This window comes from Panthera tigris, chromosome E2 (assembly GCF_018350195.1).
Source record: "Panthera tigris isolate Pti1 chromosome E2, P.tigris_Pti1_mat1.1, whole genome shotgun sequence".
Classification (NCBI taxonomy): domain Eukaryota; kingdom Metazoa; phylum Chordata; class Mammalia; order Carnivora; family Felidae; genus Panthera; species Panthera tigris.
The window spans coordinates 40,982,935-41,010,933 of NC_056674.1; the positions used below are offsets into that span (position 1 = coordinate 40,982,935).

At 39.8% G+C, this 27,999-nt stretch overlaps 1 long non-coding RNA gene across 1 annotated transcript; it reads left to right on the forward strand.

Annotated features, from left to right (window-relative positions):
- Positions 1 to 2,299: 2,299 nt before the first annotated feature.
- LOC122234377 lies at positions 2,300 to 27,689 on the forward strand. Its single transcript, XR_006212157.1, has 3 exons — positions 2,300 to 2,376; positions 6,901 to 6,979; positions 27,200 to 27,689. It is a non-coding gene; the product is annotated as an uncharacterized LOC122234377 (long non-coding RNA).
- Positions 27,690 to 27,999: the final 310 nt, after the last annotated feature.

Genomic DNA, 27,999 nt, shown 5'->3' on the forward strand with positions numbered 1-27,999 from the left:
TTATATATGTATGTATACCCTTCTTCAGAAAACAAAAGTGAGGAAACAAATCACATCTAAAGTATACTAATTAACCTTAACTGCTCATAGGAAAAAAGCACTTTATCAAAATGACCTCAGTCCTCTGAGGTTTCTGACCTCCCGCATGGCACCTATGATAAAATGTCATGCCTTTGCGGGGGTGGTTCCTTTGACTCTAATTGAAGGTTTTACCTTTTCCCTTTACCTTTTCACAGCTTGGCCTAGTAGATTATCATCTTCACTTCCAACATATCATGGGTATTAGCATTAATTTACCTAAATGTCTTCCATATGCACAAACACTCTTTAAGGAGATTGAGCTGTAGGACCTTGGACACAGATAGTATAAGAGGGAAGAATTCTTTAACATGGTCTGGGGGGGTGGCAGGGAACAGGTGTGCTAATATTTGCATAGCACTTACTGAATACCCACACAAGATTCTGAGCATTACATAAATTATCACACTGTATTATCACAACATTTTAAGAAGACATATATTATTCCCCTCATTTAAAAAAAATGCAAAAACAGATGCTGAGCACTTAAAGAAACTTTCCCAAAGTGGTACATCTGAAACTGGACAAGGCAGGATTGGAAACTAGGTCCTTCTAGTTGCAAAAACCATTGCTTTCTGTGTGGCATCACTCTGCCTTATAAATCCGTGCCCCAACAGCTGTCTGGAAGCTTGTCTCATTCCTTCCATCTATTTCAAGTCAAAAGCAAAGGCACCTTCTGTTTCCACCTTGTCTAAAACTTGAACTTGAGATGATGTCATGGGGTAGTCAAATTAAATCAGTACAGATTGATCAAGGTCTTACTTCATTGGAAATGCTATGCTGGGTGTAAAATAACTGCAGAGTCCTTCCCAGTGGGAAAGTTGGCTCTTCTGCAGAGAGAGATGTTGAGTATGATGAGACAGAACCTGATTACAGCCAGACCTGAGCTCTTCCCCTCATCCCTTGAGCCCTGCTTGCTCTGCTAACATCAGAACCTTCTGGTTCTCCTCCCCCTCAGTTTCCAAGCCACCTAGAGCCTACCTGTGCCTCAGCTCTAAATCCGTATGTAGCCCTGCCCCATGTAACCATAACCACTGCCATTACCCCAGCACTTGGTTGTATTATCTCTTTTCTGGACTATTTAAACAACTTTGAAGCTGACATCCTTCTTTGTTTCATACTACACGTACACCCAGATTAATCTTGTGTTTATAAATTCAGCCTTTATCATGACACTCTCTGTCTCCAAATGATTTACACACTTAAAAAGAATGTAAATAATATTTTCTCAAAACAAAGAATCTTGCTTAGAAGCTTAGAAACAAAACAGGTGAGAGCAGATCATCTTTAGTTTAGACCTGAGAATTGGGGGCCCTTGCCCTTTGGATTCCCCCTTCCTTAGGCCCCGAGCACATCCAAGGCACCTCCATGTAAACACTCAAACACGTTGCAGTTTGAGATCACTAGCCTGAGAAAAAATCCCAGGTCATTAGTACAATATTCACGGACCTTCAGCCCTTCTGTATAGTGGGCTTAAGAGCCACCCCATAGGGTTGCCGTAAGATTCGGAGTCAATACACTCAAGGACTTAGAGCACTTCCAGTACATGGTAAGTGCTCAGTTAATCGAGTTTGCTTGTTTCCAATCCTTCACCCATTTCTGAACCCTAAGCTTCAGTTTACATGAGCTTCTCTGCCCAGTGTTTTCCTTCCTCATTTATCTATCTCTAGTCATGACCTTAAAACTATTTCCTCAGCCTAAAATCCCTTTGCCATCTCATTTCTGCATGTTCAACCAGGTCCCTCTTCCAGGACTCATGGCCTCCTGAATTATCATCTCAGCCAAGAGCCATCCCTCCTACCTCTGAGCATTTGTAGACTTGTACCTGGGCCTTTCCCAGAACCTGGTTGCAGCATTAATTGTGCTATTCTATTCCATTTCTCCCACCCTAACGGGCATGCTGAATCTGAGCCATTTTTTTCCCTTGCCTCTATCCCTATGTACCATGGTAGGTTCCCAGTAAATGTTGAATAAGTTACAACTCACTTCATCCCTTGAAATGATGATGTGATGCCACCACTTTGGCATTGCCATTGCTGAGTTAATCAAGGATACCTGACTGTGAGATACCAACAAATGGTATTTGAAAGCTAAAATGTCATGAAAGGTGAACAGGCCTTTCTCAAAATATTTTTGATTGAATCATACAGTGCTTGCATGTCAACCTCATTTTATTCCAGGTTATATTTCATTCCTATTGTTGACCTGGAGTTTTTCTCCAGCAGGTTGTTGGCCGTCATGCCGCTCTGGCCCCAGCCTGTGGGTCACGAGTCTACTGAATGAAGAATCCCAGACAAGGTAAGCTGCCCATAGCTCTGAGCTTGGCTCTGTGGTACTTCCCCCTCCTCAGCTCTGCCTAGGTTGGACCACTTGGCTCTCATACCTGGATTACTGGGGTCAGCCTTCTAAGCTAACCCTGCCTCATCTCTTCTCTACTTGGCCATCCTTCAAAGCCCCCTGAGTAGGGTTTTATATAACAGGGATGTGACCACATTATTTATTTTATCCTTTCTTAAAAGCCATCATTAGCCACATTTCCCAAAATTTGATCCACAGAATTATCAGAAGCACTTGGAGAGCTTGGTAAAACGCTGATTCCTGAGCTCTGTCCTGGACCCAATAAGTCCTGGCAGACAGCATTTTTCAATAGCTTCAAAGGTGATTTCTGTGCACACCAAAGGGTTTTTTTTAACTTTATTTAATTTTGAGAGACAGAGAGACAGAGCATGAATGGGGGAGGGGCAGAGAGAGAGGGAGACACAGAATCTGAAGCAGGCTCCAGGCTCCTAGCTGTCAACACAGAGTGTGACGCGGGGCCTGGACCCACAAACCTTGAGATCATGACCTGAGCCTAATTCGGACGCCCAGCCAGCTGAGCCGCCCAGGCACCCCTATGCACACAAAAGTTTAAGCAACCACAACTTAAATACGGGCCAGTTGTCCATGTCAGCATCCCCTGGAAGCAGCAGCGTCTTTCTCATCTTGTTCCCATGGAACCTCCTCATTTCCCCCATGGGCACACTCTTGCCCTATGAAATACTTTTGCTTCCCTCTTGCTGTCTAGGAGATGTCACTGCTTCTAGAAAACTTCGTTTCGTATAGGCATGTTCAGTTTCCCCCACTCAAGGTGCCTTACCTTACCTCCTAAAGCACTGTTCTGTGAATGTTGATTTACATGCTGTTCCTCCAACCCCCATAAGTCACCCCCATAAGTCCACCATAAGTTGGAACCATGTGTGGATTTAAAGTCAGTACAATACTGTGGTTTTTGAGCCATGGGCTCATGTAGTATGCTTCTTCTCTGTGGCTTTCTCACTGAGTGACAATGGATATATCCATGTATCTCCCTGGGCCTTGGTTTTGTTATCTAAAATGACTACATCACTAATCACTCCCCAACTTTCCTTTTTTGGGACTAAATGTGATAATACATGTGAAGGGCTTAGAAGGGTACTCAATAAATACTAGTCACACTTTTGTTGTTATCAATATTATCATTCCCTTATCTTGTTATCTCAAGGGTGAAACATAATGCCTGCCACAAAGGGACATTAGATCACTATAGACCTTACCTCCTTGTAAGGCTCTTCGGATAAGGTCTACATCCTTGGTAGAAAAAAAATAAAGTAGCATTACTTTTCTTTTCTCCCTCTTACTTTATATAAGATAAATGTCCAGACTTTGCTGGCCTGTAAACCAGAACTCAATTCCATGTGAGGTTCCTGTGACTGCTGATGGTTCTCTCATGGTACAGGCAGAAGAGAGCCACAGGAGAGGTATCAGCACATTGTGCCTCAACCATGAAAAAGATTGCTCTGTATTGACCACTGAATACCAGAGACCAGGCTCAAATGTAAAAGACTTTAATGGACATTCTGGGTGAGAAAGGAGAATAAAGAGCAATGATTATAACCATTTACATTGATTGAACAGCCTTCTACACTCTTTATCCAGTCAAGAAATATTTATTAAGCACCTACTGTGGGGAAGGCATCTACTATACATGATACAAAAAATGTTATACTAATGATTAGTCAAAAATCCCTGTACTTAGGTAGTTTACATTCCCATAGGGAGAAAGAGTAAATAAAAACAATAATAAGCAGGGCGCCTAGGTGGCTCAGTTGGTTGAGCTTCTGACTCTTGACTTAGGCTCAGGTCATGATCCCAGGGTTCTGGGATTGAGCCCTGCATTGTGCTCTGTGCTGAGCCTGGAGCCTGCTCAAGATTCTGTCTGTCTCTCCCTCTCCTCCTCTCCCGCCCATTCTCTCTCTAAAAAATAATTTAAAATAAAAACAATAAAAAGCATAAAAACCTACAGATTATGATATGTGCTAAAGAGCATAAAAGGAAATAGAGCACCATAAGGAGGGTGTTTTGTATTACCTCAGTAGCCATCATTGAGTAGACAGATTCTATAGTGTTCTTAACTGAAAAAACTGAAGCACAGAGAGGGGAAGTAATTTGCCCAACTAGCAAAGAATCAAGTTAGAATTTGAATTCAGGCCATCTGACTTCAGAGTCCATGCTGTCAACCACAGTGTACCCCCACAACCAATGTCAGTGGTCCGGGCAGGAGTGACAACTTGCCTTGTTTGTGGCTACCATGTGCAGTTGGACAGTGGGACAGCTGGCCTCCCACATAAACAGCATCCTGAGCATGTCTGCTCTTCAGGGATCCAGGCCCTAAATGCAGTGAGGACCAGAGAGATGAAAATGATTTTCCTTCACTCCAGCCTAATGTCCTTATTCATTGGCTGTGGTCATACCTTCAGCCTCCTTCCAGGATGGCTGACAATGTCCATGTCCAGTTCTTTCAGGGAAACCCAGTCCCTCCCTACAATTAAAATACATTAGAAAAGAATTGTGCAACCTCAGTGTGATTTACTCTCTGCCTAAATCACCTGCACTCAAGTGGCTCAAGGTTTCCATTTTCTTTAGGGTCTTTGGGTGGGACGTTGTTTAATATTCTAGTGTAGTGTCTAAGAGACCCTTGAAGTGATTTCCATGGAAAAAGAGACAATCTGCTACAATGATAAATGCAAAGTTCAGTCTGAGAGACAGAAAACAATTTAAAGGTTTGAAATGGCAATTTTCACGTTTCAAAACTCTTAGACACTGTCATATCCAGAGCTGTCTGTGATAAGTACTACAACTAGGACATCCCAGAACTGCTGAGATTGAGAGAATCTAAATGGCTGACCATCATCAATCCATCAATCCATGCCAGAACAGAGTGAGCTCTTCAGCAGTGGTGAAGCCCCCTCTGAGCAATGCTGTGGAGTAGTCCTATTGTCGTACATCTCTTTCCATCCACACTCTGCTTGCACCCACTTCTCTGTGTCTGCTCCTGCTTATTCCTGCCGGACAAAGTTATCCTGATTCTTTTCTACTTCCTAAAAGCCCTCTCATTTTAGCATGTATCTGATTCTCACCTCCTCTGTGAAGCCCTTCAATGAGAGCTTTGACCACCTCTGCATCTCCAAAATTGAGATGCCCCCAGATTGAGATGAGCGGTTCTCACAGTGTTTTTGTGAATCTACCTTCTCCCTACTATTGTCACATATCCTTCATGCTCATACACATTCACTCTCTGCCCATATTTATTGAGCAGAAACTGCTTTCCATACCTGAGAACTATAGACATAGAACCAGACTGGTAACTGTTCCCATAGAACTTTTAATAGAATAATAATGCATCCATATATTTCCCTTCTGTTCCACACACATGTGCATTATATGCACGCAGTAAATACCTGATGATTGACTGAATTATTGATTGATTAATTAATGTTTTTCCTTACTCAAAAGCTATGATCCTGTGCTACACCAGGCAGTGTGCTAAGCACTGCGGTTTCTGGGTGGGCATAAAAGAAATGGTGTCCATGCTCATGAAGCTTTGAACCAAGGTACCTATGTAAAGCCTAGGATTAAGTCATTAATTTTTAAAGAAATATAGTTTGTAGAAAGACTTCTAGACAAATGCATCCTTTCACCAAGAGCATCCATACTAACTTAACATCCAGCTAACTGCTTTTACTTCAAAGATGTTACTTAATCCACACAATTGTATGTGGTTGGTACAGCTCTGAAGGTAAGAACACTGATGATCAGAGAGGTTAAGTGACTTCATCCTGTGCCTGAGTGGTAGAGCTGGGAACCCCATGCGGGTCCCCTGAGTCCAAACTCCAAACACTGTGCCCAAATATCTGGGAATTATTCTCTTACTTTTAAGGATCAGAACTGTGCCACTGTCTCTTACACAATCAAATAATAGAGAGATGGAGTTGAGATTCTCATGCAGACTGTTAAGTATTATGGAAAAATAAATGAGAAATAATGATAGTTATGTCAGGAAGCAGGATTTTCAGTATGAAAGAAAGAACATGAAGATGTAAGACTGAAGGGATCAAGTAAAAACCTTGCAGTCAAAATGAGATTTATTTTTATTTTTATCCCTGCAAAAATTGTACCTCAGATTTGATCTTGAAAATATCTAGAAACATGGAGGATTACTCAGTTTTAATGTTCAAAATATTTTATTAGTTTAATCTGTATCCAAAGATTTTTTTAAACATTGGATAAGATCATTTGTTAGAGAATAGATGGAGACGGGATTTCATTCAATTCTTAAATAATTCAGTTACTGTTCACAAAATACTTTGAGTAATGTAGAAGGAGACTTTACAACATAATGGAGTATCCTCAACTTACATCTTCATTTTACAATAATATTAAGATCATATTTCCAAGATCCCTATAGAGTCATGATAAGGTAATCCAAGTAATTTTTCTTACAAACAAGAGATCTGTCTCTTACAGGCTAATTATGTACTATTCCAATAAAAGATCCAAGACTTCTCCAGGCTCTGCCTCCACACCATAAATAAGAGCATCAATAGTAAGTAATCCTTGTATTCTTGCTTCGGCCAAAAGAATATCTAGTTATTAGTTGTGGCTCCGTTAGGTTTTTCCTTGGATTTCTAACTCATTCCTGAGAAGAAGGGTGCATTGTGTTTTACGTTAGCAATATTTCTTGTTGATTCTCATAACTCCACTTAATGAAAAATAGAACTTGGTCTGGATTCTTAGTGTCTTGTGGCTCTTTGTTGAGAACTAATGGATTTGAGACACAAATCCATTGCAGTAGTGTGGGAAACCATCAATATATTTTAAAGTCAGCTGGTATAGTGGAAAAAAAAATAATGAAAGGCTGGAGACTCAGCTTTGGGTTCTAGCTTCCTGACCTCTTGTGAGTAAACTTTGGAAAGTTATTTAACTGCGTGGAGTCTTTGTTTCTTCAGCTATAAAATGGGCTAACCCTTATAGGATCTTTAGAAGGACGGAAATAAGATCAAGCATGTAAAATATTTTGCATAAGGTAGTATCCAATACATAGTATTTATTCCTTTATCTTCTGAGCTCGAATATTACAACTTTCTGCTAGATTTTTAAAGAGTAATTCACCACATCTATGTATTTATTTACATACTAAATGTGTATTCATATCTATCTATATGTCTTACAAATGAAGATTTCTACTTTATATGGAATTTATAAGTCTGTCTCTTTCAAATTTAATGTTCTTTAAAATTCATCTCTTTCTGTCTACTTATAACAGTTCAACCTGTATAATATTCTTCTATAACTCACATGAGCAAAGATTCGATGAATCATTGGTTGTCCTCCCTTTCACCTTCCCAGGCTCGGCAAGGTCCTTCTCATAATTAATCCACTGCCAGAATCCTTGACAGACAAAGGGAGACAAACTTTCTCAAGAACAGATGGCTGTGTCCAATCTCAAATCCATATCCGCTCCAATTTAAAAAGCAGTGATTCCTCCCTATGTTCTGTACTTCTGGACACCACCAGCATAAATATTTACCTTGATATAGTGTCTTATTAGGAATATCTTCACTCTGGACTTTCTTTGATGCTTTTTTCTTAGGGAAAAGATTCAGAGAGTTAGAAAATAAAATTCCTCTTTGCTACAGGCATCTTGGTGGAAAATGTCATGTTACATGAGAAAATGGGCCTGACTCTCTAGTTATTGTTCACTCCCCATTTATTTAGTCTTTCTCTTTTTCCTCTTTATTTTTCTCTTTTATGCTCTACCTTTAAACATTTTTGAAGTATTGTGATGTGCCAAGACCTTTGAAACACATGGGCAAATAGACTATTCATTTTTAAAAGGTTAATTACCAAAAGTCAGTTTCCAGGTGTTTTAAATGTTAATGATTAAAAGACCTGAAAATAACGTATGGATTGTAAATCACTATATTTTTGATGGTATCCAAGCAAAATAGTGGTTGGGGAATCATAAAATTCTGCTTTCTCTATGCTCTTTGTCTTAGAAATACCTTGCAAATGGTAGAAAACTTAAATAATGTTTGAAATAATTTATCTGGCTCCAGGTGATGCAATAACCTCTATAGGAACCTCTTATTTTTCAAGGATTTAAGACGACTATGTTGTAGGCTTTCAACACATCAGTATGAAATCTGTAACATAAACTTGGCTTAGAAATTGCAAATGCCTGTATAGATTTGTTTTAAAAGATAGTCACAAATCAAATGACCAATTAGAAAAAAATATTTGCACCTGAAATCACACAAGCAGGATTGATATCCCTTATAGAGAAACAATATTTTAAAAATAGAGAATAAAAATAACAATTCTTTAGAAATATGGACAAGAAATATAATGAGGCAGTTCACAAAGAAAAAAAAAAGAAAAAGAAATGGAAAGTTCCATAAATATGTGAAAAGATGCTTGACCTTGATCACAGAAATGCAAAATAAAACTACAATGAGATACAATCTCTCACCTATCTGTTGTCAGAGTTCCGAATGATAACATTGTCTATTGGCATCTCTGTGGAGAAATAGGCATTCTTCTGCATTGTTGGAGGAAATGCAGCAGTGTGTAACTGGTATGGAGGAGAGCTTGGCAATGTCTGGCAGAATTGCTAACCATTTAACATCAACCCAGCAACTCCGCTCCTGAGTGTCTGTCTCCAAGATACACAGACAAAAACATAAGCCAAAAAATATGCAAAAGACCAATTTTTTTAAGTTTATTTATTTATTTGGAGAGAGAGTGCACAAACAGGGGAGGGGCTGGGGGAGAGGGAGAGAGAGAATCTCAAGCAGGCTCCACAATGTCAGCACAGAGCCCAATGTGGGGCTCAAACTCACAAACTGTGAGATCATGACCTGAGCTGAAATCAGGAGTTGGACACTTAACTGACTAAGCCACCCAGGTGCCCTAAAAAAATAACAATTTTTGCAGCATTATTTATAATAGAAAAGGATGGGGGTAAATCACAGTAAAGGTTGGACTTTGAACACTAATATGTATCCATATAATGCAGGTGTAATGCCAGTATGAGAAATATATGATATATAAAATGTACTTTAAAGTGAAAAAGCAAGGTAACAAAAAGGTGCATAGTATATAAGAAAAGGAAGAGATACAAATACAGATACACACATAGTTTGATCAGATTTTTTGAAAAAGCTACACAAGGGGATAAAGAGGAGAGAAGACCCAGCAATAAATCTAAACTCTCTCTGGATTGAACATGTCTTGCTGTATAGCCTGACTCTTGAAGCATATCATTATCTTAATAATTATAAAACAAAATTAACTCTTAGAAAGGCCTTTCTAAAAGTGATATGAAAAGTGAAACAAATTAAAGTAAGACAACTTAATACTATTGGTGTATTAAGTTGTTAACATTAGCATAGACAGGAGTAATTTCAGTAACTTTAAAACACAGTGATTTAACTGTACATCTCTAATAAGACATATGAGGTTAACTCCAAAACATCTTTGGTTCTTTTTGGTAATCTTATTTTGTGGTAATGTTGGTAACCATATTATGAGACTCTTGCATATGGTGGGGAAATTAAGGATATAATGATACTGGGAACCAGGAGTTTCAACATAAAAGTAAGAAGATAAAGATGTATTGTTGAAGAAATTAAGTAAAAACTTTGCAGTCCTAAATTAAAATTCATGCTGTATTTCACCTATAAAGCAACGCATATCTTAGTTATGTTATTTTCAAAGAAATTGAAACAATGGTCAGCTACATACAATGATGTCGTTAGGTATACTGAGTGTGGTCTCTAAATACTATTTTCCATTAAAAAAAAACAAGAAAGATTCTTGGTAAAAGATGAAGTCTGAATCACCTTATCATACCACAAAACAAGGGAGCTCTCAAAGACTTCTAGTCAGCCTGTCATGGCAAAACAACTCAGGAGTCAAATTGACTCCACTAGTCAAAGACAATAAGGATAATAACTGCAGTGGAATGAAATATACCAAATAAACTTAGGTTCGTCCTTGAGGTTGTAATTATATTTAAGATACACAACACTTTGATTACTTTTGGATGATATTAGGGAACCTATCGATTTATTCTGCATATTGGTAAATAAAGGAAAGGAATAAAGCCTTTCCTGTATAAACTGTATCTCAGTAGTCTATAAGGAACAATTTCTCTTTGTAGAATATTCCCTGTGAAGTTGTCTTGTAAAAAATATATATTTATATTATATATATAAAATAAGTAAAAACCAAATCTGAATCTCATCAAGCTTCTGGATCTAACTTCCAACTTAGAGAAATGTAGAAAATGTTCAACGACATCATAGCGATAAAATCAACAAAATCTAGAATGTGGCAAATTCTGTATGACAAAAGGATTTGGTTTCTTCATCAAATAAATTGAAGAATTGGAGAAAGAGACAGAAATAGAAGAAGAAAGAAGATAGTGAATGATGGAGGGAGAGAGAGAGAGAGAGAGAGGGAGGAGGGGAGAAGAGTTTGATAATGGTATTATGGTAGTGCTGAAGTCATAGTTCTTTACTTTTAGAGATACATAATAAGATATTTACACATGAAATAAATTGTCTGGAACCTGCTTCAAAGTTAATTAGGGTAGGGAAGGTGGGTAGGGATATAAATGAGGTAAAGATTGCTATGAGCTAATGTATTTTGAAACTAAGTGATGGATACGTGGGGGTTTATTATATTATTCCTCCTACTCTTATATATGCTTGATCTTTTCTATATTTAAAAACTCTTTATAAAAAAATAATCAGAGACTGCATGGTAGCATTTATGAATTTGAGAGTGACAGTTCTACGTTAAACCTCTCAGCGAGTTCCTCTGTGGTTTTCAGGTTGAATTCCAAACCATTTAACATGGGACGCAGACTTTCCACACTCAGGCCATTGCATGTACTCTCTGTTGCCTGGAACATTCTTCATATTTCGTTCTGCCTGAAGAAATTCTGCTCATATTTCAAGACACAACACAAATGTAACCTTTTTCTTGACTGCATTTTCTGCCCCTTATTTAGTAGAATTAATTACTCTCGCCTCCCTTCTTTTTACCATACCCTGTACATTCAACAGTTATGTCTTCACTTAATTATTCTAATTCTTTTTTTTAAGTTTATTTATTTATTTTGAGACAGAGAGAGAAGGAGGGGGACAGAGAGAGACAGAGACAGAGAGAGAAAGACACAGAGAGAGAATCCCAAGCAGGCTCCGCACTGCCAGCGCAGAGCCCTTCGCGGGACTTGATCCCACAGACCGTGAGATCATGACCTGAATGACCTGAGCTGAAATCAAGAGTCAGACATGCAACTGACTGAGCTACCCAGGTGCCCCATCACTTGATTATTCTAAAAAAATTTTTTTCAGTGCCTAATGTAAGCCAGACATAGTGCCAGATACTAGAGATGTTGCAACAAGAGTCCTTGCCCTTGAAACCTCGAGTCTTGATGGAAAGTCACTTAAACCATTATGAGTGTAATGCTGAGAGAGGTACTGGGAGCTAGCTAAGGAAACATCTGCTGGGAAAAGCTGACCTAATCTGAAGCAGGGAAATCCTCAGACCCTCTCACCCAGAATGGCCTTTATGTTTATATATCTCTGTGTCCTTCCCATTCCACCTTGTAAACTCATTGGGGTTACCCTAAAATTTCTTAAGGATTTTGCATACTTTGTTTTCTAATCCTATAATCCATCAAAGTTGCTATTTTCATTCTCATTTTGAGATGATAAAATTGAGGTTCAAAGAAGACTACTTCCACCTAGTAAATGCAAAAACATGGTTCACCTGATGCCAGGTTCCAAGTGCTGTGTAGTGTGCCATACTGTCTCTGAAGAATGAACCTAAAAGTGAGAAATTCCCATTAGGCTAATTGATCCATATAAATGTCAGGTGGTCAACTTTCATTAAGAAACAGAAATATCCTTGTTCTAAGGGTTATCTTTGTGTTAACTGATTGGATGTCCTCTTTTCAATAGGAAAACCACTCTAGTTAACTATACTAATATCAAAAGTCCATGTGGAGACCATAGAGGCTAAGTGAAAGGTAATGAATACCTAGGGCAGTGCTTCTCAGTCAGGGACAGTTTTACCCCCAAGGAGACATTTGGCAAAGTCTGGAGGTATTTTTGGTTGTTACAAATTGGAGGGAGCGTGCTACTGATATTTACTGATATTTAATGGATAGAGGCTTGTGTGCTACTAGACATCCTACAAGTCACAGGCTAGGACACCCCCACAAATTGGAATTTTCCAATTCAAAATTTCATAGTGTTGGGGTGCCTGGGTGGCTCAGTTTGTTAAGCATCCAACTTCAGTTCAATTAATGATCTTGCGATTCATGGGTTCAAGCCCCACATTGGGCTCTGTGCTGACAGCTCAGAGCCTGGAGCCTGCTTTGGATTCTGTGTCTCCCTCTCTCTCTGCCCTTCCCCCACTCCCTTTCTTTCTTTCTCTCTCTCTCTCTCTCTCTCTCTCTCTCTCTCTCTCTCCTCTCTCTCTCTCTCAAAAATGAATAAACTGTTTTTAAAACAAGGTCAGAGTGCTGAAATTGAGATCCCTGCAGTAGGGTAGCTAGCTGCACATCCCTCTGCACTGTAACATATGGTTGAAACTGACGGCTAGAGTTTCTTTTCCCCCAACACTTGGGGAAGAATGAATGAGACCAAGATGCCATTTCCCTTCCTAATGTCCATTTAGTGCAATCATTTGGTTCCATCTTCTTTTCATCAGAAATATGGATTTTAAAGAATGATGTGTATTGCTAGAATGAAGATCTAATACCTAGGAAATTTGGGTGACAGTTCCACCAGTTGAATATAGTTATTTTAATTTTTTTCATGTTCTTGTACAGTTCTTTCTTCTTTTCTCACAGAAAGGTGATACGGAGTATTGGTTAAGAACTCCAGAGCTAAGACGAGAATACCTAAGTCTCCTTTCTCCCTCTGTCACCTTAGGCAAATTACTTAATCCCTCCAAGTCAAAGTTGGCTCCTCTGTAAATGGGATGCTAACAAACCTCATGGGGCTGTTATGAAGATTCAGTAGGATAGTCAATGCAAAGTGCTCAATAAATTGGCTGGCAATAAAGAATACTGTATAAATCTTAGCTATTATTTTTTAAGTCTGTAATCACAGTATAGTTCCCATTAAATATTTTTATTTATTTTCTACCTAATTAGATATTATGAATACTTTTCATGTTGCTACAAAGTTGTCAGCATTAGAATGTTCAGTAATTTGTCTAGGCAATGGATATGTCACCATTTATTTAACCTGTTCTGTGTTGGATATTAAGGCTGCCTCCAACTTTAAACTTTAAAAGCAATAAACACACACATAAATTAGCAATTTTCATTCATGCACCTCCTCCTGCATTTTGGATTATTAAATCCAGGAAGGACTCCCAGATGTTGATTACCACATAGGAATGTATTTATAGCTCTTGACAAATTCCTCCCAAAAAGAGATTTATGAAAATTAATTGCCATCAGCAATACAAAAGCATGGCCATTCCAACACACGTTTTGTGTTATCATTTTCTATCAAAATAACAGATGCAAAGTGATAACTCATGGTTGTTCTACTTAGCAGTCTTTGTTTATTACTCAGGCCAAACCTTTTAAATGTTTATTTAGTGGTGGATTTCCTCTTGTATAGTGTTCAGTATTTCTGTCAGTTCTTTATGTATCATTAGGATGTTTTCTTAATTATTTGTAAACACTCTTTACATGTAAATTATATTGATACTTTTTAATTAATTCCTCAGGTGTACTGTCTCCCTTTGAAACCATGGAACAGTTATTTCTCCTCTTACTATTAAAGGCAGATACATGTTGTCACATTCATGCCTGTGACCATGTGGAAAGTATCGTAGCTGACTTTTGTTTCTCATTTCTGAGGAATCTGTCACATCATTTCTGATCTTCTTTCAGAGTCAAAACCTTTTCATCTGAGTTTATTCTCTTCCACACTCCATTCCCCTGAAACTGCACCAGAAACCCATGATCACATCATACCACCACCGATAAACCCTGTGCTGAGCGTTATTGTTCCTCCAGGCATCTGAAATGGTTCTAATGTTCAAGTTCCAAATGTCAATGGGGACTGCGCACCCTTCACTCTCAGTAGATGCTGAGTTTTATGCCCACCCATTACTTTCCGTTCACTGCCACCAGTTCATATAGTGCATCAATTTTCTTTCATTTTTGTTTCTCAACTCCTACGGCAAAGTTTAGCACCGTAAAATATGTGACATGACTCGAAGCAGCAACTTCCTGCTAAAACTTCAGAGCAAGAGGCACTTTTTTCGTTTTAAAGAAAGAAAGCCATCGAGCTACCAGCTGTTCTCCTAAAAACAGATGTGGCAGCATTAGCCATGCAGATATTCTGCAGTTGTTCCCTGGCCACAATGAAAAGGGATCTTTTCTCTTTGTTTAAGGCTCAATTGCATGTGGCTTCCAGAAACTGGTCACAGTAAAGATCTGTTATCTTTGTGATGGCTAAACTGAGTCCAGGTGCCATACTCAGCCATCGTTAAGGTCAGTGTCTTCATTTCTTGATTCCATCTGCAATTACTGAAAGACGTATAAAAATATAGAAAATGGTGTTTTTAAAAGGTTACATGACATTAAAATGTGTCTCATTCTACTGTCAAATACCAGTAAATGCCACTTAAAAGAAGTGTTGCCCAGATTAAGGCAAGCAAGAATTCACTTGATCTTTCTCTCTCCCTGTGCCCTTCAACAATATTATCCAAGAGGAACTATCCACAACACGGATGGAGAAGTATACTGGGGGCAGGTTTGATGCTAGGGTGAGTTGTTATTCTCCAAATGACTTGAAGAGCAAAGACAAAGGGAATCATTGCTCCAGATAGCACATAGTAGGAATGGCTACTTTGCACAGATAAAGCCATAATTTTGCATTTACGTGTGCAGTAAAGCTCCTACCACCTGGTTTAAGAGCACTTCATCCAAAATGATAGTCTACTCTCTCTCTCCCTACTCTCTCCTTAAAACCCACCCCTGCTATGGAGCTTGGAGTAGAGGCAGGATGGGGAAATGATTGCAGAGGCAGGCTTTTTCTACTTCCTTTCCAAAGAGTTGAGCTACCAGGGCTTATCACAAAAATGTTGAGACAATTAAAATAATTAGGGGGAAGGAGAGAGAAAAAGGGAGAGACCATACAGAAGTCATCCAGTGCTCTGGGGATTGTCCTTGACTTACTCCTCTCTATTCCTCCTCTGCAACCAATCACTTACAAAGGCCTGTGATCTATGTCTCCCAAAAAATACCTCCCCAGTGCTTCCCTATCCAAAGGACCTCTTACCCAGTTTTCACGAGTTGGCTGTTTTCCCTTCCTTCTGGGTCCACCTCACCTTCCAACATTTCACCCCAGGCGCTGGGTGCTGGCTCTAAAAGGCAAACATACTCATTTACTTTATAAGTTCTTATATTTTATAAGGTTCCTTATTTTACACAGAAGACCCTTTGCTTTGTATTTTATAGAGAATAAAACTCAAATCTTATGCTGTCATGTGGGAGAGAAAGTTGCCCAGCAGGGTGGGGGAAGCAATCTGGAAATCCAACTGTTTCTTAAGCACACGTTTAACAGTGGTCCTACTCCTTAAAAGCACTGTCTTCACCTTTACTTTCAAACATGTTGTCTAATCCTGATCCATTAGCTTGGTCTACTTGGTCGAACTTGGGTTACCTCTCAATTTTCCCTGTTACCAGCTTGATGCTTTTCTCAGTACTACCAAGCCTATTAGTATTTATCCACCTGCTTTCCACCTTCCAAAATTTTGTGGAGGTTGTCACATATTTCTTTCTCTGTTTCTTATTTATGCCTTTTAAAGAAACCCTTTATTGTCATTTTAATTGGATTTGGAGAAGGAAAGAAAATATATGTAAATCTTCAATCTCCCATCTTTATTGGAATCCACCTGTAACTTCTTATTCTTTATGTAAATACAATAAACTAGTCGTAGTCACACAGATTCATAACCACATACATACAGTATTTATGTGAGGAAGTGAAAGGGATATTTTCAAAATTAAAAAACTGTGTTGAGTCACAGTATCATGCAAAAATGAAATTGTTAGAGATCATTTGTAGTTTAATATGGAACTTTAGAACATAGCCCTAAAAGAGATGATCAATTTTTATGCTCTTAAAGCAGTACAACACAATAATAAACATAAAACATATTAAAAATTCACCCATAGTGTGATATCCAAAATCAAACTGTTTCTGTCTTCTTTACAACTCTTGTGTATTATGAAATATACAGTTTCATAAACAGTTTCATGTGAGAATAGTCTTCATAACGATCATTTGTAATTGTTGTGGAGTTTTCTATTGAATTGATACACCACAATTCACTAATTCATTTCCAACTGCTTCCCTAGCATAAATAAAACTCTATACACATCATCATGCTACTGCAGTGGTGATCCACCCCAGTTTTACCACGAGTTCTACAGCATTTGGCATTTTCATTTTAGACCATGTTTATTTAGTAGTGATAAGTGTGTTTCCATTACAATTTTTATTAATAACTTTAAATATTGTATTTCCAATGTTTACCATGATATTGTGTTATATATTGTGGGGAGTATTGATATCTTCTCTTCTTTTACAACTTAGTTATTAGTTTTCTAACCAAGCGGCGTGAAATCTTTCTTCATTAGACACACACCTACAGCAAGCATGTTGTGGGACAGAGAGCAGGGAAGGACCTGACCATTGCCTGTTTTGAATTCACAAGATATTACAGTGCAGGCTATAATGAGCTTGAGAAGACTGGTGTGGACATGGTGGGGGATGAGCTGAGGATGCCATGTGCCTGCCTCAGAAACAGTGTGGAGAGAGCAGTCTCGGTAGATGAAACAGGAGAATCAAAGTTAGGGAGGCAAATATTTAGAAAATATAAGAAATAAATATACTGTCTCATCTCTCACATTTGCTGTAAATAGTTTTTCTCATTTTTGCCTTGCAAAAACTTACTTAATATTTTGAAGTGCATATATATGATCAAATTTGTCAATCATATTTTTGCATTCTTTCTCTAAATATGATTCCAGCAGGATCTGGGTCATCACGGTTGACTTGGACAAAAGCATAATCAGGCTGCCACGGCTAACACCTCTCCTTAGGGGCAGTTATACAAACATCATTTTTTTTTAACCATAAGTAATCGATAAAGAAGTATCTGATTAAGACAACACTGCATTAAGGCAGTATTTTCAAAATGCCTCTCAGAATGTTTTGGCTGTCGTGTTAGGATGGCAGTCAACATCGCTGCTCATTATTCTGAGTAAAGAGTGTAGTTATTTGGCTATTAATGACAGATATGGAATGGGCCTGCAGGGACTGAGTCTGGCTCCATTCTTGATGCAGAAATACTTCTAAAATGCAGGACCTTATAAAATGCTATGGTCTTTGCTACATCTTGTTGCATTTAGACACAGAGAGAGTCACATTTCTTACCACAAGCCCCTGAGGGTTTGATTATTATTTGGACAACACTTCTTCACTAAGGTATACATAAGTGAGAGAGATGTCAAAGATATGAGTGAGTTTTTTCTTCTAGGGTTTATAGAAAATTTGGGCTGATCGTAATACTTTGAAGACTATGTTCAGTTACTACTTGCCTATCTATTGCTTGCTAAAGTGTAGGCTCCTTGAGGGCAGGAATTATGTGCATCTTTCCTTATATCCATAGTGCCTGCTATATAATAGAAGCTTCTAGAAGCTCGGTGAACATGTATTAACTGGCTGGAAGATCTGCATGAATGAGACGTGTGAATGTTACAGCTCTAATCCTGCTGCCCTGTGTGAGTGGTGGAGAGAGATGTGAGAATTTGTGGGCTGGAAAGAGGATGACCAACTGGGGAAGATGAAAACAGACTACTAGCAGAGTCGGTTTGTGGGCTCAGCCTGTGGGTACGCCAGGGGCATGCAGAGCGGGAAAGAAAGGCAACTAAGGCAGCAGAGGGAAAGGTGAGATTGAGACGTACAGCATCAAATCCCAGCAACAGTGACCAGCTCAGATTGGCCAAAATTATGGGTATATGGAGGAGAAAGGAGGACAGTCAGGTAGGCAATGCTATCAATGAAGCCAAGGGATATTAGGATACTCTCGATAGGTGATGGGAAACCATACCCAATATATGCATAGTAGCATCATCAGATTTTTGCATTTGAGAGTGCATTCTAGTGGCAGTGTGGGGAGAGAGAGAGAGAGAGAGAGAGAGAGAGAGAGGGAGAGAGAGAGAAGCCTGTGCAAAAGGAAGCAAATTACTAAGCTTCTGCAGTACTATATATATGCAATAATATATGTGAAGGTGAAATAGGGCAACTTTAGTTGAAACTATAGATTTCATGCATCTATTACGCAAACAATACATAGTAACACAGATGTGAGGGCCTCTGCCTGCCACACCTGTATTATGTACAGAAGATACAATCCTAAGCAGACAGATTGCCTCACCCGCATGGGAACACAATCACAGACTGCATGAAGGACAACAAAATCTGATCCTGCTTAGGGGTTTGAAGAAAGACTTCAATAAGGAGACTTTCCAGATATCAATACCTGAAGACAAAGTTGTGCCCCTTAGATAAAGACGGTTGGCAGAGGATGAGGGTAGTGGAGGAGGACGTTAGACAGGGGTGCGCAAACAGCTTCTCTTAGCAGGGACACGGGGCATTCTGTGAGCTACACACCACATTCTGTATGGCTGAAGGCACTGAATGAAGGGATGCTCACTGAAGGTGACTCCAGGGCATGCCCAGATCAAGCATGGCCAGCCAACATGAAGAGGTATTGAATTTTGTTTTTAATCAGAGGAGATGACACAACTAGGTCGTTATTTTGAAAAAAAAATCATTCTGGATTTTTTCTGGAAAATGGGTTGACAAGAGTGAGAGGTAGTGTGGAGACACCATTTAGGTGGCCACCAAAGGTAACAGGTGAGGATTGCTGCTCAGACCAGGAGGGTGCTGAATAAGTGGAAGAATTCCACAATTATGTAGGAGGCAGATGGCCTATGAGAGACAAACGTAACTGCCAGTGCCATTAACTGTGATAGGAGTCTTAGTAGGTCCCAGAAGGAGACCAGGTTGGGCAGGTAGTTTGGGAAGAATCATGAGTTTGATTTTGGACATGGCAATTTTGAGATTTTGGATAGGCAGAAACCTAAATAAACCTTGATTTCAGGGTATGTGCAGATTTGAGTCATTGGGTCAGGGTAATCTAAATCCTCAATGTTATCCCTTCTCCAGGAAATTAGGGAGGGCATAAGGGTATATGCAGAAATGTAGCGTCAGACTGGCCTATAGTCCAGGGAAGTTCAGAGGAGAATGGAAGTCTCTTGACTGAGTGAGGAACTGCTTCATATTTTCTAGACTCCTACTATACTAGGAGTTTTCCATAAGCAGGCTTATTACCCCACTCTAAGGAGGACTGGAGTGGTGCCATTCTTTGAGGTGTCACTCATGGAGTTGGGGCCATTCTTCTAAAGCCACACAGAAAGGAGTTTCAGATTTAAATCAAGTCCATGATTTTTCTTCTATATAATTTAGTACTCCAGTACATGAGATCTTAGGAGGTCATAAGTCTTGCTCAGGTCCAAAACTTGATGACCTTACACCACGAATCTACCTTAAATATAGAATGCCTCTTTTTTCCTTCTTAATGGACTTCACCTCCTGTGGTAGTGTTACAGACTGAATGTTTGTGTCTCTCCAAAATTCACACATTGAAACCACACCCCACAATGTGATGGTATTGAGAGCTAGGGCTTTGGGGAGGTACTTAGGATTGGATGAAGTAATGGGGGTGGAACCCTCATGAATGGGATTAGTGCCCTCTAAAGGATCACTTGAGAGCTTGCTGCTCCCCTCTCTCTGCTCTCTGTCATGTGAGGGTCTAAGGAGAAGTCAGCAATCTGCAACCCAGAAGAGGACCCTCAACAAAACCTGACCATACTGGCACCCTGATCTCGGACTTTCAGCCTCCAGAACTGTGAGAAGTAAATTTCCATTGTTTATAAGCCACCCAGTCTGTGGCATTTTGCCTGAACTAAGACCAGTAGGCAGAACAAAACATTCCTGCCCCACAAGATGTCCACATCCCAATTCCAGGAAACCGTGAATATGTTACCTTACATAGCAAAAGGGACTCTGCAGATGTGGTTAAGGACTTCGAGAGAGCGAGATCATCCAACGTCATGCATGTGGGTCCAAACTATCACAGAGCTCTTATAAGTGGAAAGCCTTTGCTGGCTGTGTTCAGGGGGAGATGAGACTATGGAATTGTCAGAGGGATGTAACATAGCTGTCTTTGAAGATGCAGGAAGAGAGCCATGAGCCAAAGAATGTGAGAAGCTTCTAGAAGCTGGAAAAGTCAAAGGAAACAGATTCTTTCTTACAGCCTCCAGAAGGACACTGCCTTGCTGACACCTTACTTTTATACCAGCTAGATCTATGTCAGACGTCTACCCTACAAAACTGTAGAATAATAAATTTGTGTTGTTTGAAGCCATCATGTTTGTCATAGTGTATTACAGCAATAATAGAAAACTGTTACACCTTACAGGAAGAACTCTACATTTAAGTTGTATGGTGGGCGTAGTAGGAATCATGTGACTCAGGGTAACATGAGTTTAGGTGGCTGTGTTCAGTGGCCCCAGCCTGCCACACTGCAATGGCCAATTACCCTCACAAGGGTCAGGATTCACTCCGTGGAAATATTGCAAAAATGGCATTTTGTTGCATCTAAATGATACCACACCTGGAGCATAAACACTCAAAGCACATACCTTCATAAATAGATCATCAACAAAACAGAATGACCTGTCCATAGCAGTCTGGGTCTGAAGGCCTGAGATCTAGGAGACCTGATGGTGTAAATTATAACTGAAGGGTTGAAGAAGGCCAATGTCCCAGCTTGAAGATAGGCTGAGAGAGCAAGTTCTCCCTTACTCAGACTTTTTGTTCTATTTAGGCCTTCAAGGATTGGATGAGGCCCATCCATATTAGGGAGATCAACTTGGTTTACTCTGTCTACTTAATCAAATGGTAATCCCTTCTAGAAACCCCCTCAGAGACATATCCAGAACGATGTTTAACCAGATATCTGGACCACATGGCCCAGTCAAGTTAACACATAAAATTAGCTATCAAAGATAAACCAACAGATATATCGATAAGTTGACAGATAGACAGACAGACAGACAGATAGGTATATAAAGGAAACCAGAGGAATCCTGACAACTGACTTTACCTGTTAGTTAGACTCAGCTAAAGGCAACATTTCTGGAGATAGAAAGAAAAAAAGCAATCTACACTCAATGTTGTTCGCTTGATTTTGGACAAAAAGGAACCTGTATGGGCACCAAGGTTGGAAGGATAGTCTAGCTTTGCCTATTCCTGGAAAAAACACTGACTGCTGGTGGCTAGTCATTAAATGACTTAGTCTTTAAAAGACATGTTAATAGCTCTTAGTTTATGTGTGTGTGTGCATTTTGTTGACTGTGTTTGCTTATTTGAATTCTTACTGCTTTTCATTGGTTTCGGAGAGGTACAGTTCCTGAGGCCATATTCTCTGGATCATTACAAGCCCTGGCCTCAACCCTAATAGTGCCCTCCTGATACCGGAGAGTGGGGGGAGTTCTTGGTGTTTGAGTCATTAACCACCAGCAGGTACCAGGTTCTTGACTTTGCCCAAGGAAGCATTCAAAGATGAGTCAGAGTAAAGTACAGCAGAGGAAGCTTTATTGCCAAGTGGAAAGCGCACACTCCAGAAGAGGAAGTGCACTCAGAGTTTCTGAGTCACCCAGGGCAGATATGGGGGCTCCAGTTCTTAAGGGTGGTTATAATTTGGGCACAAAATATTCATGTGGGGTTCTGGGAATAAGTGGTGTTTCCTGTGAACTCTGCATGATATTATGCATGCTTGACGTTAGCTACTGTGCACAGGCGCAGTCTGATTTTCCTCTTGCAGATACTCCATATACAATCCAGATCTGCTAAGAGTCCTCTAGCACCCCCAGTGGAGGGTTCATTCTCGGTCATTTGCAAGCTAACTGGGTCATTGTGCACATACATGCCAAAATTAAGCAACAGCATCAGGATGCTTAGGAACCACAGGTATATCACAAGATCATTTAATCTCCAGAAACTCTGTGTCAGGTGTCAAACTCAGTTGCCTGGTTTTGTTCCTCCTGCAAATATCCAGTGCTTGTGTATTCCACCTGCCTCCCTCCATCGTCAGTGACGGAGAGGGTGTGCCCCAGAGCAGTGCAGTGTCGTCCTGGATCCCAGGATGGGATCCACGTCATATTACTGCATGTGCTTCCCTCCTGTTCTTGGTGGGATAGACTTTTAACTTTCAGAGTTTTTTAAAGAGTAGATTAATTTATTGAAAAAAAGAAAACTTTCTCTTGCTTACATTGATCATTGTTATAGATATCAATGTGCCAGGACATTTAAACATACTCCTCTTCACCAGGGGCGAGGCTAGGAAGGAAAAAGCTGGTAAATGAGAAAAGAACTCTGTGATGCCACATATATAAAGATTTCATATAAACAAATAAGGAAAGAAAAACTAAAACTAAGCCCCTAATAGAGAAGTAAAGGACATAAAGAAAACAATTCACAAAAGAGGAATTTGAAATCATTAACAGGCAATTGCGGGCTGAGGGGAGGATTTTCAAACTCTCTAATAAAAATTAAAAAAGGAGGCAATTGCAAAAATGAGAGGCGGTTTTTCACCCATCTAATTAACACACATGAGAAATTTAAAAGACAGGAGAGAAGAGAAAATGATGCTTGAAAGTGTTTGGCTTAACTTCCTTTCTCCGTTTCACTAGGGAGTGTTAATTAGCACAACCCTTTTAGGAACATTTTAGCAATATGTATCATGTGCCTTTAAAACACTCCTACCTTTTGACCCATTAATTCTACTTCCAGGATACACGTAAAAATGAACATAAGAAGTTCATGAATAAAGACCTTTATGGAAATTATACTTATGATAGTGATCCACTGAAAAGACCTTACACATCCAGAGAATTAAAGTTGTATCTATGAAAGATATCTTAAAAACAAATTTTGTTATTGTTAGATTCAAACTGATTTTTTTTAGAATCAAAACTTCCTTGAAATATGCATATAAAGAATGCATCAGAATTCTAAAACTATTTTACAAAACCTTGATTGGGATCATAAGTGATCACGCTTCTTTTCAGGTTTTTTTTTTAATTTTCTAGATTTTATATAGGCAGTCCATATCACTGAATTAATTAGGAAGAAACTATTTAAAACAAAAATGTAGAATCCATTGTGAAGTCCTTATATGATAGATCATCAGTGAGGCCCCAAATGAAGAGTCTTATGTGTGGCTTTAGCAGTTTGGGGGGGGGGGGAAGTGGAAGTTATTTGATGGTACCACCCCAATCACACTCATAGAGGTGACCCTCACCTAGTAATCATTTGTAATATGACAGTGCCACATAAGCCTCTGAAATCCTCCCTCTACCTGCAGGAGAGAAGCAGTCATTTTGGAGGAAACTAAATTCATATTGGATGAGAGCAAGTCACAATCGTTGCCAAAGCCAATTGTGTCAGAATTGTAGCTGATGAAAGTTCTATACTCCAAAAACCAGTTCCTGAATGACTGGAAAGAGAAGGAATTCTTTGCAATTAGCCTATCAACTCCCCACTCAAGGGACGTTAGCTTTGCAAGAACATGACACATTTGCTGTCAGGTCCACCTTCCTAATAGCCAACATGTGGCTTATCCTAAGTGCTCAAGGAATACGTGTTAAGTGAACAAATCAAGTCAGTTGCTCAAGCCAGATCCTAGGAGCCTTCTTGAGTCTTCTCTAGCCTCAGCCCCATATCTAGTCCATCCTTTTAGTTCCGCCTTAATGTGTCTCCAGTTGTCCCCCCCCCCCCAACTTCCACCACCCATCCCTCACTCCAGGCCAGCATCTCTCTTGTCTGGAGAATTCAAACAACCTCCTGTCTGCTTCACCATCTCTGGCCCTCTTCCTGTGCATTCTCCACTGACATATCAAGTCATTCTGTTGCTTAACTTCGAATTTCTCCAGCGATCCACCTCCTTTCATGCTCCCCAGTCACCTGTGTTGTCTGCCACTTTCTGTTTCCTCCCAATTCTCAACTGGTCCACCTTGCCCTTTCTCACCATGCCACCATCACCTTATTCTTCCAGTTAACTTAGGTTTCTTCAAAAACCAAGCTCCTTTCTACCCCGAGGCCTCTGAACCGTGTTCCTCCTGCCCCCGGCACACTTTCTTCAACTTAAATCACCTGTCTTCAAACACCCCTTTCTTATCCACCTAATTAAAGAAGACTTCCTTGTTATTTTTCATATAGCTCTCACTTCTGGCCTTGTGTAACACTTATGACAATTTATAATTACATATATTTATCCTTTCAGTCTGTTTCTCCCGCTCGGATGGCACCGCATGAGTACAGGAATGGTGATCAGCCTTATCTACTTCTGTATTCCAGTGTCTAGATGAACAGCTGAGCATGGTAGTGACTTCATGTCTGTTTGCTAAATGAATGAATGAGCTCTGAAAGGGAGAAGTGATTGAAAACACAGATCCATTGAATGAGTGCAGGAGGGGGTAGACCAATATATAGTTGGGAAGCAGGTAAGAGCAAAGTACTAACAATAAAAGCAGCACTGATGTGTAATAGTCCATCCTGCCCAGGATTTCACCAGTGCCCCTGGAAGAAGTGAATGGCAGGGTGTCCTTATGAGGTCTGAGTACTAATGGACAATGATGTACTCCTCAGTACCTCTTTATAAACTGTATGCAACTCATTAGTGTGAATTCTCTTTCTTTTTAAAATATATATAAAATAAAATATATAGAGTTTATACTTTTTGTTTTCAGTAATTCTCACCAATCTTTGTTTATTTATTGATCTTCATGTTATTGTTATTAACATAATATCCTGAGTTTAAGAAAACTGTTGGACCAACAAAATCAAAGTGAAGCCTGGGTACCCAGAGTGATCAGAGCAGCCGACGTTCCTTATTACAGATTGGATCTGAAGAGAGCCTACTTACATGTACGGGGCAGAACCATCCCTTAAAAGAACACAGATGGTGGAGGACACAGTTTGAAACTATGCGCCGAACATGTTGGGAAAGCAATTATGAAGGGATTTAAGTAGATGGCAAAAATTGAGAGGTTAAGTCTTGATCTCTTCTGTGGTATATTAAATGGTAAAATGAAAAAGCTTTGGAACATCAAACTAAACTCATCTGGCAAATTGTTTTGGGAAAGAGATGAGCTTGTGCATTTGGACTCCTGTCAGCTGTGTAAACACCCCATTATCTAGCTGGTTATCTCCGCGGTCCTGAAAGCCCCATGCAGGCTCCCTGTACCTGCCCACGGATGCAGCCCCCCACCCTGAAAGCAAAACAAAACAAAAATGCCTGTTATGGTAAAGGTGCCTGTCCGGGTGGCCTTGGCAGTTGCTGTCTCTATGTTGGAACACTTTGACGCTGTTCACTTTAGGGTCACAATGACCCTTTTTGGTGGGAAGCCAGCTCTGGGAAGCACAATTTTCCGAAAGAACGAGGGGTTGGTTGACATCCCTGACTGAATGGCAGGATGCAAAAAAGATGGTCTGCTGGCTGAATAGTCATTTTGTTTTCTTTTTAGGTCCCCCAATTATGTTAATTTGGAAACTGTATCTATTAATTGCCCAATTAGACATCTGGTAATCGCTCTCTACAGAAATATCCCAAATCATAGTGGCAAGGGCTGGGTGCACTATTTTATTGTATCGCAAATAAAAATCTAATTTAGATTTAATAAAAACTAATTCCAGCTAATTTAATACCAATTGATCATTAACAGCATGCATTCCGTGGTTTATCAAGAATATAAGAAGGGTATATAATTAACTGGAAATGGCGTCCGCAAGGTTATAATTAAATTCTTGGTAACTTTTAACTGTCAGCAAATGTTTTACCACTTAATTAACATTTCAGAAGATGATTTATAATATGACTTGTTAAACACCCATTGCACAGAGTGCTGGACAAGCTAATCAGTGCAGTGATGGAGCTTCCTATTTACAAAGTGTTTTCTCTTTTCAAACTGTGTAAATATCCTGTTGCAGAATAAATCAGATATCTACATACCCTTTTAATAAAAATTAATAATCACTCGTGGGCTAAAGTGATAGGATTTTGAAAACATGATGGTCATAGTGTTTAAGTCACACCTATTTAATTTCTATTCAGCGGAGACCCAGAGACTCAGATGGAATAACCAAGAGCAATGGTTTCTTTGCTTGATTTTTGTTCACCTCCTTCCCCAGATGCTAGACACTGTCTCTGTTAGCTTGTGAGGGCCAAAAGGGCCGGGACCAGTCAAGAAGTGGGAGGTTGCATCCCCAGCAACACATAGTCAGAATCAGCGAATCATGATTTGCACATAGTCAGATTTGCTGCTGAGATACAGAGCAACTGTGAGGAGCACAGGAATGAAAGGCAACAATGTCAATGATGTCTGCACCTTTCAACACCTAGGTTGGAAGGTTGGCTGCAATGAATTCTGCATTTTGTACGGACTTACGGACTTACGGTGTGTATGAACACATCAAGTGCAAGTGTCTTTGTGAGATTTAAGTAAGATGATGCCTATTAAGAGCGTGATGGAGTAAATACTAAACAAATGTTGACCGCAATCCTCCTTATCTCTTTATCACAGTTGTAATGTTGCACTGAGTTGGATGATCACCTGATCACTCACTTTCTTCCAAACCGGACCACAAGGCCTGTGAAGGCAGCACCAGAGCTGGGTTTGCTCACCATCGGGTCTCCAGCACATGGTAGTAAAAGCGACCACAATATTGGCTTTCGGTCAATATTTGTTTAAGCAATGAATGGATGAACGGAGTCGTTATTGTTCTTCCTTATTCAAAATGGCCAACATATTTGGCCCTCTAATTCTACGTTCTTCAAAAGAAGGAAAGAAAAGCAGAAACTCAGATGATGGTGTGTTACTCGTAAAGTGAACTGTGGTGTTGTAAAACCTGTGGCAGTTTGTTCTCTGTGGCAGGACAGGTCTTCACAGGGCTCCAGCCACAGGATCTGTCTTTAACCTTCCAGCTGGCCTCCAGTGACTCTGACGTTATGAGCTGCCTGCATTCTGTGCCATCTTTCTTCTCCCAGGATGGCCATTGGAGCTTATTGGAGAATCATTTCCCCACAATATCTCAACATGCTCTTACACCAAGCCTGGTCCTGCAGGGGCTGTCTCATTTGCATCTGAAGGTATCAAAATCTTGCTGAGCTAGTCCCTTCCATCCCAGGTATCTTTTGAGATGTGAGCTCAGCACCGTTTTAACGTGATGCTTCTCGCTTTCCCTGAGGCCTGTTCCAGGAAGGTAAGCTATATTAAACTTGCTGCTGTAATGTTTGGGCTTATTGATTTTTTTTTAACTTGGCACCAAACATCCAACAGGCAGTTTAAAAAAAAATCAAAAGGGGAGAGAAACAAGAAGGGAA